Below are 11509 nucleotides of genomic sequence, written 5' to 3'. Positions count from 1 at the left end.
ATATATATATATATATATATACATACACATATATATATATACATATATATATACATATATATACATACATACATATATAGTATATATTATACATAGAGATATACGTCTTCTAGTCCAGTGGTCTAGGACTGGCACTGCTCTGTGGGCCAACTGGTGCCGGGGCCGCACAGAAAGAATGCACAACTTACATTATTTCTGTTCTATTTATTATCTGATTAGAAACAACAACAGTTTTATTTTGAAAAAATCACCAGATTCTCTCAGCCGTATCTGTCAATGACTCACACATGACACATGTCGGGATGCTTGCCTCATTGCTACCATCCCAAGCTAGCAAAATGAACAAAAAAAGTTTCTTAGCGCAAAAGAGGTAAAAGAGCCAGCGAGGAGACAGATGAAGAGATTACGTCTTTAAAGAAGAAAAAAAAAGAAGGTATATTTAACAGACAATTCCAGGAGTCCTACTTGAAATATCGATTTATTGAGACAGGTTGTTCCCACGCACCAAGCCTGCGCTGCATCACACTCTCTAATGAGGCAGTGAAGCCTTGAAAACTGCTTGGCCACTTGGAGACTAAACATTCGGCATTAAACGATAAGCATTGCGAGGACGCTGCTAATAAAGCTGCATACACAGTGGCTTATTATTTATATTTATTATTAATAACAATAAAATATTATTATTAATATTTATCGTTTATTATTATATTAAGAAAATACATTTTAATTTAGTATTATTTTATTAATATTAGTATTTTATTTTATTTAGTTGTATTTATCCACCACACCTTAAGGGACGGTCCGTGAAAACATTTTCAGACATTTAACCAGTCCATAGCTCAAAAAAGGTTGGGGACCACGGATCTAGGCGAATAGACACTTTACACATACATACATACATACATACATACATACATACATACATACATACATACATACATACATACATACATTTTCGATGTTCGACCATGAAATTTTGACTGATACCAATCAAAGCATCGAATCCAAGCATCCCTAAAAATAATCTAACATTTATATTTGTGTACTTGCCAAATAATGTGTACTGTCACCAATGCTTCTGAAATATGCAATACACGGGAAATACATATGCAATCAACTGGAAGGCATTGTTATGTGGATGGTAAAGCTGTATGAAAAATAAAAAATAAAATGTTTTATTGAAGATTCAATCCAAAAGCTAGGCCAAAGATGTTTGGAACATACTTTTAGTTTTTTTTGTTTTTGTTTTTTTCTCCTTTGCCTTATGGTAAGTATTAGGGGCTATAAAAATAGATTCTTTACAACCCAGAAGTTGCTGTTCCGAAATAGTACACACGCACATAAACACAAGGACACACAAACGCAGAGAGCCGCCCACTGCCCCTCAAGAGTTGCATGCTAATCCTGTCACCATGACAACCATACATTACAAACCATAAACAGCAGCCTCAGATATAACAGGTGGGGAACAACTGGTTTAATACATCACACATTTGTATGACACCAAAATGAGAAAGTGTAGGACATTTAAAAACATCATCAACAACAACAACAACGCTTTAGAAACAAAATGTATGTGATGTCATATTAAAACCCTATAACATTTCATGTTTTGCACTGTGTCCTGCGCTTCAACAAAACTACTGAAAAATTACATAAATAATATTTTAACAAAGGCATGTAACAGGGCTGCTAAAATACATACACTGACAAGCCAGTATGACGAATATGTTTGAAAGAAAAAAAAAAAAAAAGCAACATAACAAACCTTTAGGGCACCTAAGACATAACCGCCTGACCCAGTTTTCCTCGAGATGAAGAGTCTTTGTCATGACAGTGAACACTCACTGAGGCGTTAAGTAAATACAGCGGTGCTTCACGACACTAGCTAGCCCGAAATACGAATTTTCCAAGTTATGAGTAAGCAACTTTTGCAAGATTTTTCCTCGTGATACGAGAAAACATCGAGTTACTCGAGTGCTCAACTGAGCTCCATTTTTCCACTCAACACTCGCTCGGTTATTTAACCTTTTGCTTTATTTCTCTCTCTCTCTTTCTCTCTCTCTCTTTCTCTCTCTCTCTCTCTCTCGAGCTTTCTATCATCTAAATTGAGTCTAACTTCCTATGTTTATTTCACAGTTTAAGGTTACAGTTCAGTTACAGTTTATTTTACAGTTTAAGGTTACAGTTCAGTTACAGCCGTCACAACAACCGATATGAAACTTATATGAAAAAATAAGTCCTGCTAATGTGAGTGTCAAATGTATAAATTCTCAAATTTGTAACGGAGACAACTTTACCTACACTTTTAAGGTGATGAGCCATGTTTGTAGTTCGGCTGTGATGTGTAAAGTATTGCAACTTATTTTCCATTATGTGTTTTTTTTTTTTAATTCTGCCATATTATCGATGTCTTTAAACATGGTAGAGGAGGACTGACTGTAAATGAAACGCTGAAAATAAAAATTAAAAATTAAAAAAATTCTCTTACATTTTTCAATCTGTTGGGCTAATACAAAATAGTAGTGTGCTACTATGCCCCCATTAGCACTTGGCACTTTCTTACTGATGAAACTAACGTGCCAAAAAATAGACCAATCAGATTTTTGCTCAAGTCCGAATGTACAGTATCGACCAATATATAGACCAGTCAACAGAGAGTGTTCTGTTTGCTAAATTATTCTGCTTATTAATTTCACTGATTTACAACTGACGATGTACGTAAGTTGTGTGACAATCACATGAATGTCCTTCCCAAAGTGGTTGAATTTGCTTAAACGCGGTGTGAAGAGAAAAGCAGTTGTAAGTCTGATTTCCTTTTAAAATAAAAGTCGCTGAGGCCGGGTGTGAGACGCGCAGAGCTTTGACAATTCACAGAGCGGGAAGTAACAACAGCTTGCGGAAAAAATGAGCCACACGGAATGCAATTCATTTTCATACGCTGTGAAGCGATGACGACGTTGACTCCGAGAGTGTGCAACATGGCTTCCTCTACCTTAAATATCCTGGGTAACGTAGCCAGGTCCTGTCCTGTGTCAAACTGCTGTCACTGTAGTGTATGAATAATGTTCATCTCCTACAGTTAAAGCTGAAGTAAAAAACAAAAACGGCGAAACATCGCCACTTGTACTTTTTGTACTTTTGTACCATTTGTACTTTTTTTTAAGGAGCTTCTTTTAAAGGATGTATTTACATTGCCACCGGTGTGCTTTGCAATATAAAACCAAAACAAATACATACATGTTTCATGCATCACTTTAAGTTTGAAGTTAAATTCTTCAAAGGTTGAATCGACTGAGGAGGAAGATAAAATATAAATGGAATAGAACTGCAGTTCCAACGCACAAAAGTCACACGTTACACCTAAGCCCAGGTGTGAGATGAAGAAGAAAGGAGTAAACCCATGCAATTTCACCAGAACAAAATGCCAAGATAGTAGGGGCATGGTAGGAGACCCCTGTGTGGAGGGGGGTATGACTTGGAGGAAAGAAAGTGTGTCACTGCTCAAATTAGACTAAGGAATTTGCGAATGAAGATCGGAGGAGGTTAGGTTTCACTTGGGGAGGTTGTCATGTCTCATGGGGTAAAATGCTTCAAGAAAACCTTAAGTTTGTGAGAGAAAAAAAAAATCAATAAACATGAATCGGAAGGTCTTAGTGACAAATGACTTGTTAAAATGCTGTGACTGATCATTTATGCTCAGGTATCATTGTTTCGACGTAAACATTTTCATGTGTTGTTACTTCATACCTTCCATTATGTTGTGTTACGTTGACATTTGCTCCTTAAATATCTCTATATAATAAGTCGATTGCAGTACGTAGACCTTATTACTAAACAATTATAGCAATAAACGTGTATATTTGTTCGCTTTTTTTTCCCTCAGCATTTGCTCTTCTATAACACTAAACCTAAAGCCTTGTATGTAGATCTAAAAGTAATCATTTAATTCCAATGTCAGTGTTAGGTTTGTAGTGCATGGACCAGACTGTACTGCTATATTTACGCATTTCTATTAACGTAACATTCATTATTGTTATTGTCTTGTTATTTACGTTTGCTACCACTGTTGTACCATAAAACAGTATTTTTTCCAAAATGTTCTTTGCGTCAATGGTAGAACGACGTAGCATATGACAAAGTCAATGCATTATCGCCGTCAGATAAGATGTATTCTTTGTCCCTTTTATAAGTGTGACGGGTTTTTTGGAATTCTGAAAAAAAAAAAAATTTCTAGATAGTAATTTATTTGTGAACATTGTGTCACTGAGCTATAAAACATACAGAAGTCATACTATCATTGCATTTGTCCTCTAATGCAAAGAGAACAAACAACATGTTTATACAAACATACAACATGTTAATATACAACATACAACATGTTAATACAACATGTTTTATTGTTTTATTTATGTTTTATATATATATTATATATTTTATATATATATATTTATACATTTTATATATATATTTATATATATTTATATATTTTATATATATTTATGTTTTATATATGTTATATATATGTTTTATTTATGTTTTATAATGTTGTATGTTAATACAACATACAACATGTTAACATACAAACATACAACAATGTTAATACAAAGAGAACAAACAACAAACAACAGCATGTCTGCTGCTCCATTTGAATTAATAAGAGTTAACGCTACAAATTATACTCAGGCAATTAATAGTGGATAAGATATGCTGTACTCAAAGATTCCTACTGCTTCAGTCTTGGTTGTCATTTACAATAAGCTGCTACTTGAAAAGAAAAAAAAAGTTAGGGATGCCAGGGCACATGCCAGGTCACATGACCGGCTTTCAGGGGGTTTAATCATGTCTGCATTGTGTCTGACCTTGGCACTGAACAGGTGTAGATATTTATGTTCTGTAGGTTTACAACAGTGAAGATAGAGTACAAGACGGTCAGAAACTGTCATTGGGAAATGTGGGTTGGAAAGGTTGTGGGTAATCATTTACTTGAGTCATCCATCGAATGTACTCAATTAGTACGATAGGATATTCATCCTCATTTTCCTATTAAGGCAATATTCAATGACATGAGTATTTCACATTTGGGACCTGAGAACCAAGGGATGAGACATTTAAATGATCGCTGGCCTTCTCTTAGTATTTTTTACACAAATGTTGTCATTCCGTGATATACATTTCAACTGCATGGGCTCTTCAATGAATGACAAGGACATTGTGGTTGTAGAGTATGAGGTTGACAGGCTCAGGAAGTGGCGTCTACGGAGGACCGAAAGAGCCAACATTAGAAGTTCTTAATGTTTTTTTTTTTTGTTTTTTTATTGTTGTGTTGTTATGTTTGTATTCACTGTAAGGTGTCCTTGGGTGACAGAAATAAAATGTATTATTATTATTATTATTATTATTAAAAACACATCATCAAATAATTACTTAAAAGTGTCATTACATAAATTAACAGATCATTACATGATTAATTAAAATTGAAAATACATAAATGTATCATTAATTAATTCATTAAAATACCGATTCATTTTATGTAAAAAAAAAACAAACAAACAATTATTTCACAATTTATTTAATTATTTCATGGTCCTAAGTTGTAGCGCATCAGGCCTTGGACGATAATCAACAAATCCATTTATCACGCGATAAATGCAAATGAAGTCGATCATATCGATCATATCGATCATATATGTTGTGCCGTGTGCGTCGGCACAACATCCAATCAAATTAGACCCACGTTGTTTTGACGCGATAATATCGAGTCAATCAAATTGCGGGACAACCAATGAGAAAGAGCTGTCGAACAATGCGCCGGTTAAAGAAAATTAGACCAACGATCGTGTTGTTCAGATTTAAAAAACTACGATATGGTCAACAAAAAAAGGAGTGGCAGTGAGTGGAAGGACTGGAAAGGACTCGAAACAGAAACGGCAGGACTTGGGACTTGACTTCACACTTTTTGACTTGGATTCGACTCGGACTTTGCCTATTTTGACTTGAGACTTGATTCGGACTTGAGTGCAAAGACTTGAGACTTGCTTGTGACTTGCAAAGCAATGACTTGGTCCCACCTCTGGTGACAGACAGTGTTGTTCGCTACATCTTAATTTGATAACACATTTATGTATGTAATTCCAATTTTAATTAAGTTATTAACAAATTTAAATAAATATTGAATGTATTTTTTTTATATATATTGGCACTTTCAGTCCTTCATAGGCGACATACCAAGCAGCTTTCTCTTTTTCCCTCTCCCTGCATTTTTTCATCAAACTCTTTGGCTATCCATCACTTTGTGTGCTGGTCTGTGTGCAGTGCCATAAATATATGTTGATACACAGCCCAGAAAAATGCACTTATACTAATTCACCGGGGATGGGTCAAAATCTGAAAACACAGAAAGGCGTCATCAACACGGTAACTAAAGTAATTATTAAGGAAACACGAGACAGAAAATAGATAGAATACACACAATAGGAAGGAAGCTAACAAAGCCGGACAGGAAATACAAGTCAAGGACAGACGCACAAAAATAAAACAGGGACCTTAAACAAGCCTTAAAAGAAAGTTGCTAAGCTCGGAAGAGACAAGTATAAACATAAATTAAGCTCCTCTTGTCAGTTCATTTGTTGAACAGTCTTCCTTAAAGAGGAATCTATTGTTTTAGTCTATAAAAATTGAATTGAAAACGTTTTGCTAATTGTGAGATTTTTTTACACGTTTATCATTAGCAGCAAATACCAAATGTGATATTTTCTTCCTGTTGAATATCCCTTTTAAAATATGGAAATATATATATACTCTGTATATATATATATATATATATGTATGTATATATGTATATATATTATGTATGTATATATATATATATGTATGTATATATATATGTATGTATATATATATATATATACACACACATTTAGAACAAAATATATTTGGTCATGTTTTACTGCACTGTGATAATACACTGAAAAATCATTTACATGTATTCAAAATGTTGGCAAAAAATATTTAATAAATGCATTTTGTTGATGGCTTTGATGAGGAAAATGTGATTTTGCTACTTGGCCTTTCTGTTACTGTATTAGTTGGCCTTCAGGCACTCTATAATAAAACTTATGTTGCTCAACGATGGAGTCGCTGCAATGATGAATTTAGTTTTTTTTTTTTTGTGTTTACATCTTTACCTCACAGGTTCCTGTGTCTCCAGAAATACAGGACCTAATCCTGACCATTATTCATACTGTTATTCGTGACTAATAACATCTAACTTAGCAGCACTACATTAACCCCTACAACTGTACTGTTTGCACAAGAACAGTTTACCTGACTCTACTTAGATTGTAGTGTTATAGGTCTGCTCTTTCTTTTTCTTCTCTCCCCCATTACCCCCCCCCCTTCTCTCTTCACCGAGTCAGCTCCCGCATTACCCCCCTTTCTCTCTTCACCGAGTCAGACGGCTAAACACCAAGCCTGGAACTGTTGGGATTTCTTCCTCTTCAAAGGAAGAAAGTCTTTTTCTTCTTCTTGAAGAAAGGAAGAAAGTCTTTTTCTTCTTCTTCTTCTTCTTCCCAGTGTTGCCAAAATGTATTTACTTTGTATTGTTAATGTGAACTCGTTCGCGTGCGCTCTCGCAGTAAACCATTTTCTGATTACATCATTTCCGAGCTAAACGTTGCCGTTTACTGCTTTCGTATATACACACATGAACAACAACAACAACAAAAAAACAACTTGCTATCTGGACCACTTTAGATAGAAATGTTACACTGATAACCCAAATGTGAAAATGAGATTTTGATTGGAAGTAAAAACATCATTTAAAAAAAAAACTAGATTTCCTGCTTTAAAAAAAATGAATGGATCTCGAAATAAAATAAGTCTTTCATAAAGTTGATATATGAGCTACTTGTTAGTTACGCTATCTAGTTCTAGAATGTTGGGGAATGGTGCATTAGGTGTGTTCGTTTGTACCTTCTACCTACCGCAGAATGGAGCAGTTGGACTCATTTTTCATTTTTTTCGACAACACCTCCTACCCCTATTTCCATGACCACCAGTGATGGGACCAAATAAGCAATTATGGTGTGGAAATCTATTGTGTAAAAATCACCAAGCACTGTTTACATGAACACATTGTAAGTATATTTCTGTGGTGCACAGGTTTGATAAGGCCATCACCGCACATGACTTGACATGTCAATGAATAACAGAAAAGGCATTTGAAAAATAATAGTTTTGTGAAATAATCTTGCCACGACTGTCAAGATTATACAAAATGTCAACAATATAAACAAATAAGTTGCAAATAATCTTGCCACAACTGGGCTGCTGCCCATGTCAACAATATAAACAAATAAGTTGCTACCGCTGGCCACAGGCAGTACACCAGGGTGCCACATTTGTATGTACATACATATATACAGGCAGTACACAAATGCCACATTTGTATGTACATACATATATATACACACATATAGTACATTAACTACATGTTATGTATGTGTGGTTCATGCATTTCATTAGTCAAGAAAAAATGTGCAGGAAAATATATTTTGGAATATGGAAACATGTTTGACATAATGACACTTTCAGAATTAACTAAAATAAGGACAGTCCTGATGTTTTTTTTCTTCTAGGATACCCCGGCCCGCAAAGTTACTTAAAACGCCCCTGAAAGAGGCGTGCGATGCAATGAAAAACACAGCAACACATCATGCAGCGTATTCACATCGTATTCCAGTCCTCAATAGTAACATTACATACCTTCGACCAGTTAAAGGAAAGTTCTGCACTGTTTTTTTTTTGTTTGTTTGTTTGTTTTGTTTTGTTTATCTACTCAAAACCAGAATCCCCGTTCAATTCAGGCTTCCACGATAGCAAATAATATTATTTCATTTAATTAATTTTTAATCCCATTTCTTTCTTTTCTATGTGTATTTTAAAGAAACAATTGAGACAAGTTTTAGGTGTATTTGCTGACGAGAAAGTCGAGTTGAACTGACAGTAAATTAAAGAGAGCTTCGACCACGTCGAATGACAATACGAAATGCCCTATTCTTGCAGTCACCGTGCAGCGTCCATTAACGTGTATGACTGAAAGTATAAAGCCATGACAACAACCTTGCGGTAATTAACTACACTTGCTCTATTTGCCGACTACACGAACCTTCGCATTAGACATGAAATAAACCTGACAGTAATGATGTAAAAAAAAAAAAAAGAGGGAATATGCCTCTGAGTCAGAGTGCTGACGCTCGGGTTCAGGCTGATAGGCGGACATGGCTCTATGGCTACCGTTGATGCAGCGAACGGCATCATTTAAAAGTCTATATTCCCGGCACTGGTATCCATGTCGTTCAACACGCACTGCCACTAGGGCACACAGACAGCAAAACGATGATTCTCTTTCGTGCCTACCTTGTTCAGCCGGGTTCCAGAGCTGCGACAAGTGGTAGGGGTTTATGTCAGGATAGCAAAATTCTCCCGGTAAAATGAAGCGTCTGGCCCAGCTGCAAAAGAAGGAATGTCGTTGTTGCCCTCTCTCTGAAGCAGCAAAAGCAGAAACAACACTAGCCTCTCGGCTTGACCGTGAAGCTAGTGACGACAGGGGGAGACTGCTGTTAATAAGTACTGCTTGTAAACATAGACCAGATAGATCTTCTCGCGAGAACACACACACACCCACCTAACCGGACAGACAGACACACATACACACACACACACAGTATATATTATATACATATATAATACACTTACACATATATACATAATTACATATGAGGCAAAATTAAGAGAAAAGGGAAATAGTTACTGATATAATTATTTAATATTTAAATATAATAGTAATAAATACCTCTTCTGTATTTGTAAAATATGAAGCTAGCATCATGGCCACCTGGTTGGGGTTGTCATGTGTCCTTTAAGTTAAACAATGCACTTTCAGACAAACAGTTAGTTCGTTTTTTTAGGACAAACTCCGACCTAATCACTTGTCAGGTCCAACAGAAATAATACATATAATAAATAACAGGTCTCAAAAGAACTGCAATGATTTCCAATATGAAACTAAATGGATCAAAATAAATACACAAATAAAATGTATATATAAATAATGTACAATGTTGCAGAAATATACCCTAAATGGCATAGTAAGGACATGCTAAGATAAGCAACATTGTTTTCAAACAGTTTATAAGTATATTGGAGTGGACTGTTATGATAAAAACAATGGATTGCATTTTTTCCCATTAAAAATAACTAAAAACGAATTCATTCATTCCAGCCCCCCCCCCCAGAAATATACTATTAATTAATTAAATTAATAGTTTCTGATCTAAACATCAGAAGCATAGCTATAAACAAATATATTGATAATACAAAATAGTAATAATAATAATGACGAAAACATTTCATATTATTGCTGTAGAAATGGGTCAAATAAACCAGTGAGGGACGGTGAGCGAGCTAAGCATAGGTGAAGGACCGGGAGTTAGGATTCGATATGGATCGGTGGTTCTCAAACTTTTTGTACTCTATACCACCTGAGAAAACATTGAGTACCACCATGATGACCAACATTAGAATATAGCATATATGTATATGAATTTTCATACCACTGGTAGTGCACGTACCACAAGTTGAGAACCACTGATATAGATGATGGAAAGGGGGGGGGGTCGATTTGAAAAACGGAGCTCGGTTGAGCAATCGTAACTCAATGTTCCTCGTATCATTAGGAAAATCTTGCAATAGTTGCTTACTCGTAACATGGAAAACGTATTTCGGGGTAGCTCGTAAGTCATATAAGGAAGCCCCTTTATTTGAATGCATATAAAAATCAAATTTCTTTAAAAAAAAAAAATCATTTGGTTGGATTTGCAGGCCCTTGCTAACTGAATATTTCAATTAAAAAAAAACATAAATCTTTGCAATTATTTTACCACAGTGACACAGAAGGAACAATATTATAACTATTGTGGGTTTTGTCACTTGAACTAAGCAAATACCTGGTCAGTATAGCATAGAAAACTGTTGTTTTCAACTGTGTTGAAAGAAGGATGTCATCCTGATATATGTATAGAAATAACCTGAAATCATCTGTTTATATTGTTTTCTTTACCAGAGCCTTTCTGCAATAATAATTCACAATTCGAATTATTTTCGTGACATACCCGTAGACACAAACGCAACGGCTGATTATGTGTTTTCTATGAAGGTGACTTGATATTTGTCCCTTGTCTGTCGGTTAACGTGGTTGTTGTACTGCAGCATTCCTCTAAGAGGGGGTGGGGCTCTGCAGTTGAAAGATTTCATCAACCTAAGTGCCTTGATACTCCAACTGTCCCACCTCTCTCCTCTCTTCAGGGTATATTAAAATGCACACACACGCACACGCACAGCCGCACGGAGACGCGCCACACACACACAAAACCTGAGAGCAGCACATTTTCTTCCTCTTTAATTAGTTGCTGATAAATTCGATCGAAAAACAACTCTTTAATCATGT

At 35.4% G+C, this 11509-nt stretch overlaps 1 protein-coding gene across 1 annotated transcript in view; it reads right to left on the bottom strand.

The window, feature by feature from the left end:
- The window catches only part of ache (acetylcholinesterase (Yt blood group)), a 22050-nt gene extending 12353 nt beyond the window's left edge, over positions 1-9697 (bottom strand). The window contains exon 1 of the mRNA XM_025062263.1: positions 9421-9697. The gene's annotated coding sequence lies outside the window, so the exon portion shown is untranslated. The remainder of the gene's footprint in view (positions 1-9420) is intronic.
- Positions 9698-11509: the final 1812 nt, after the last annotated feature.

This window comes from Cynoglossus semilaevis, chromosome 1 (assembly GCF_000523025.1).
Source record: "Cynoglossus semilaevis isolate Cse_v1.0 chromosome 1, Cse_v1.0, whole genome shotgun sequence".
NCBI classification, from domain to species: Eukaryota; Metazoa; Chordata; class Actinopteri; order Pleuronectiformes; family Cynoglossidae; genus Cynoglossus; species Cynoglossus semilaevis.
This window is presented reverse-complemented; position numbering and strand designations above follow the sequence as displayed.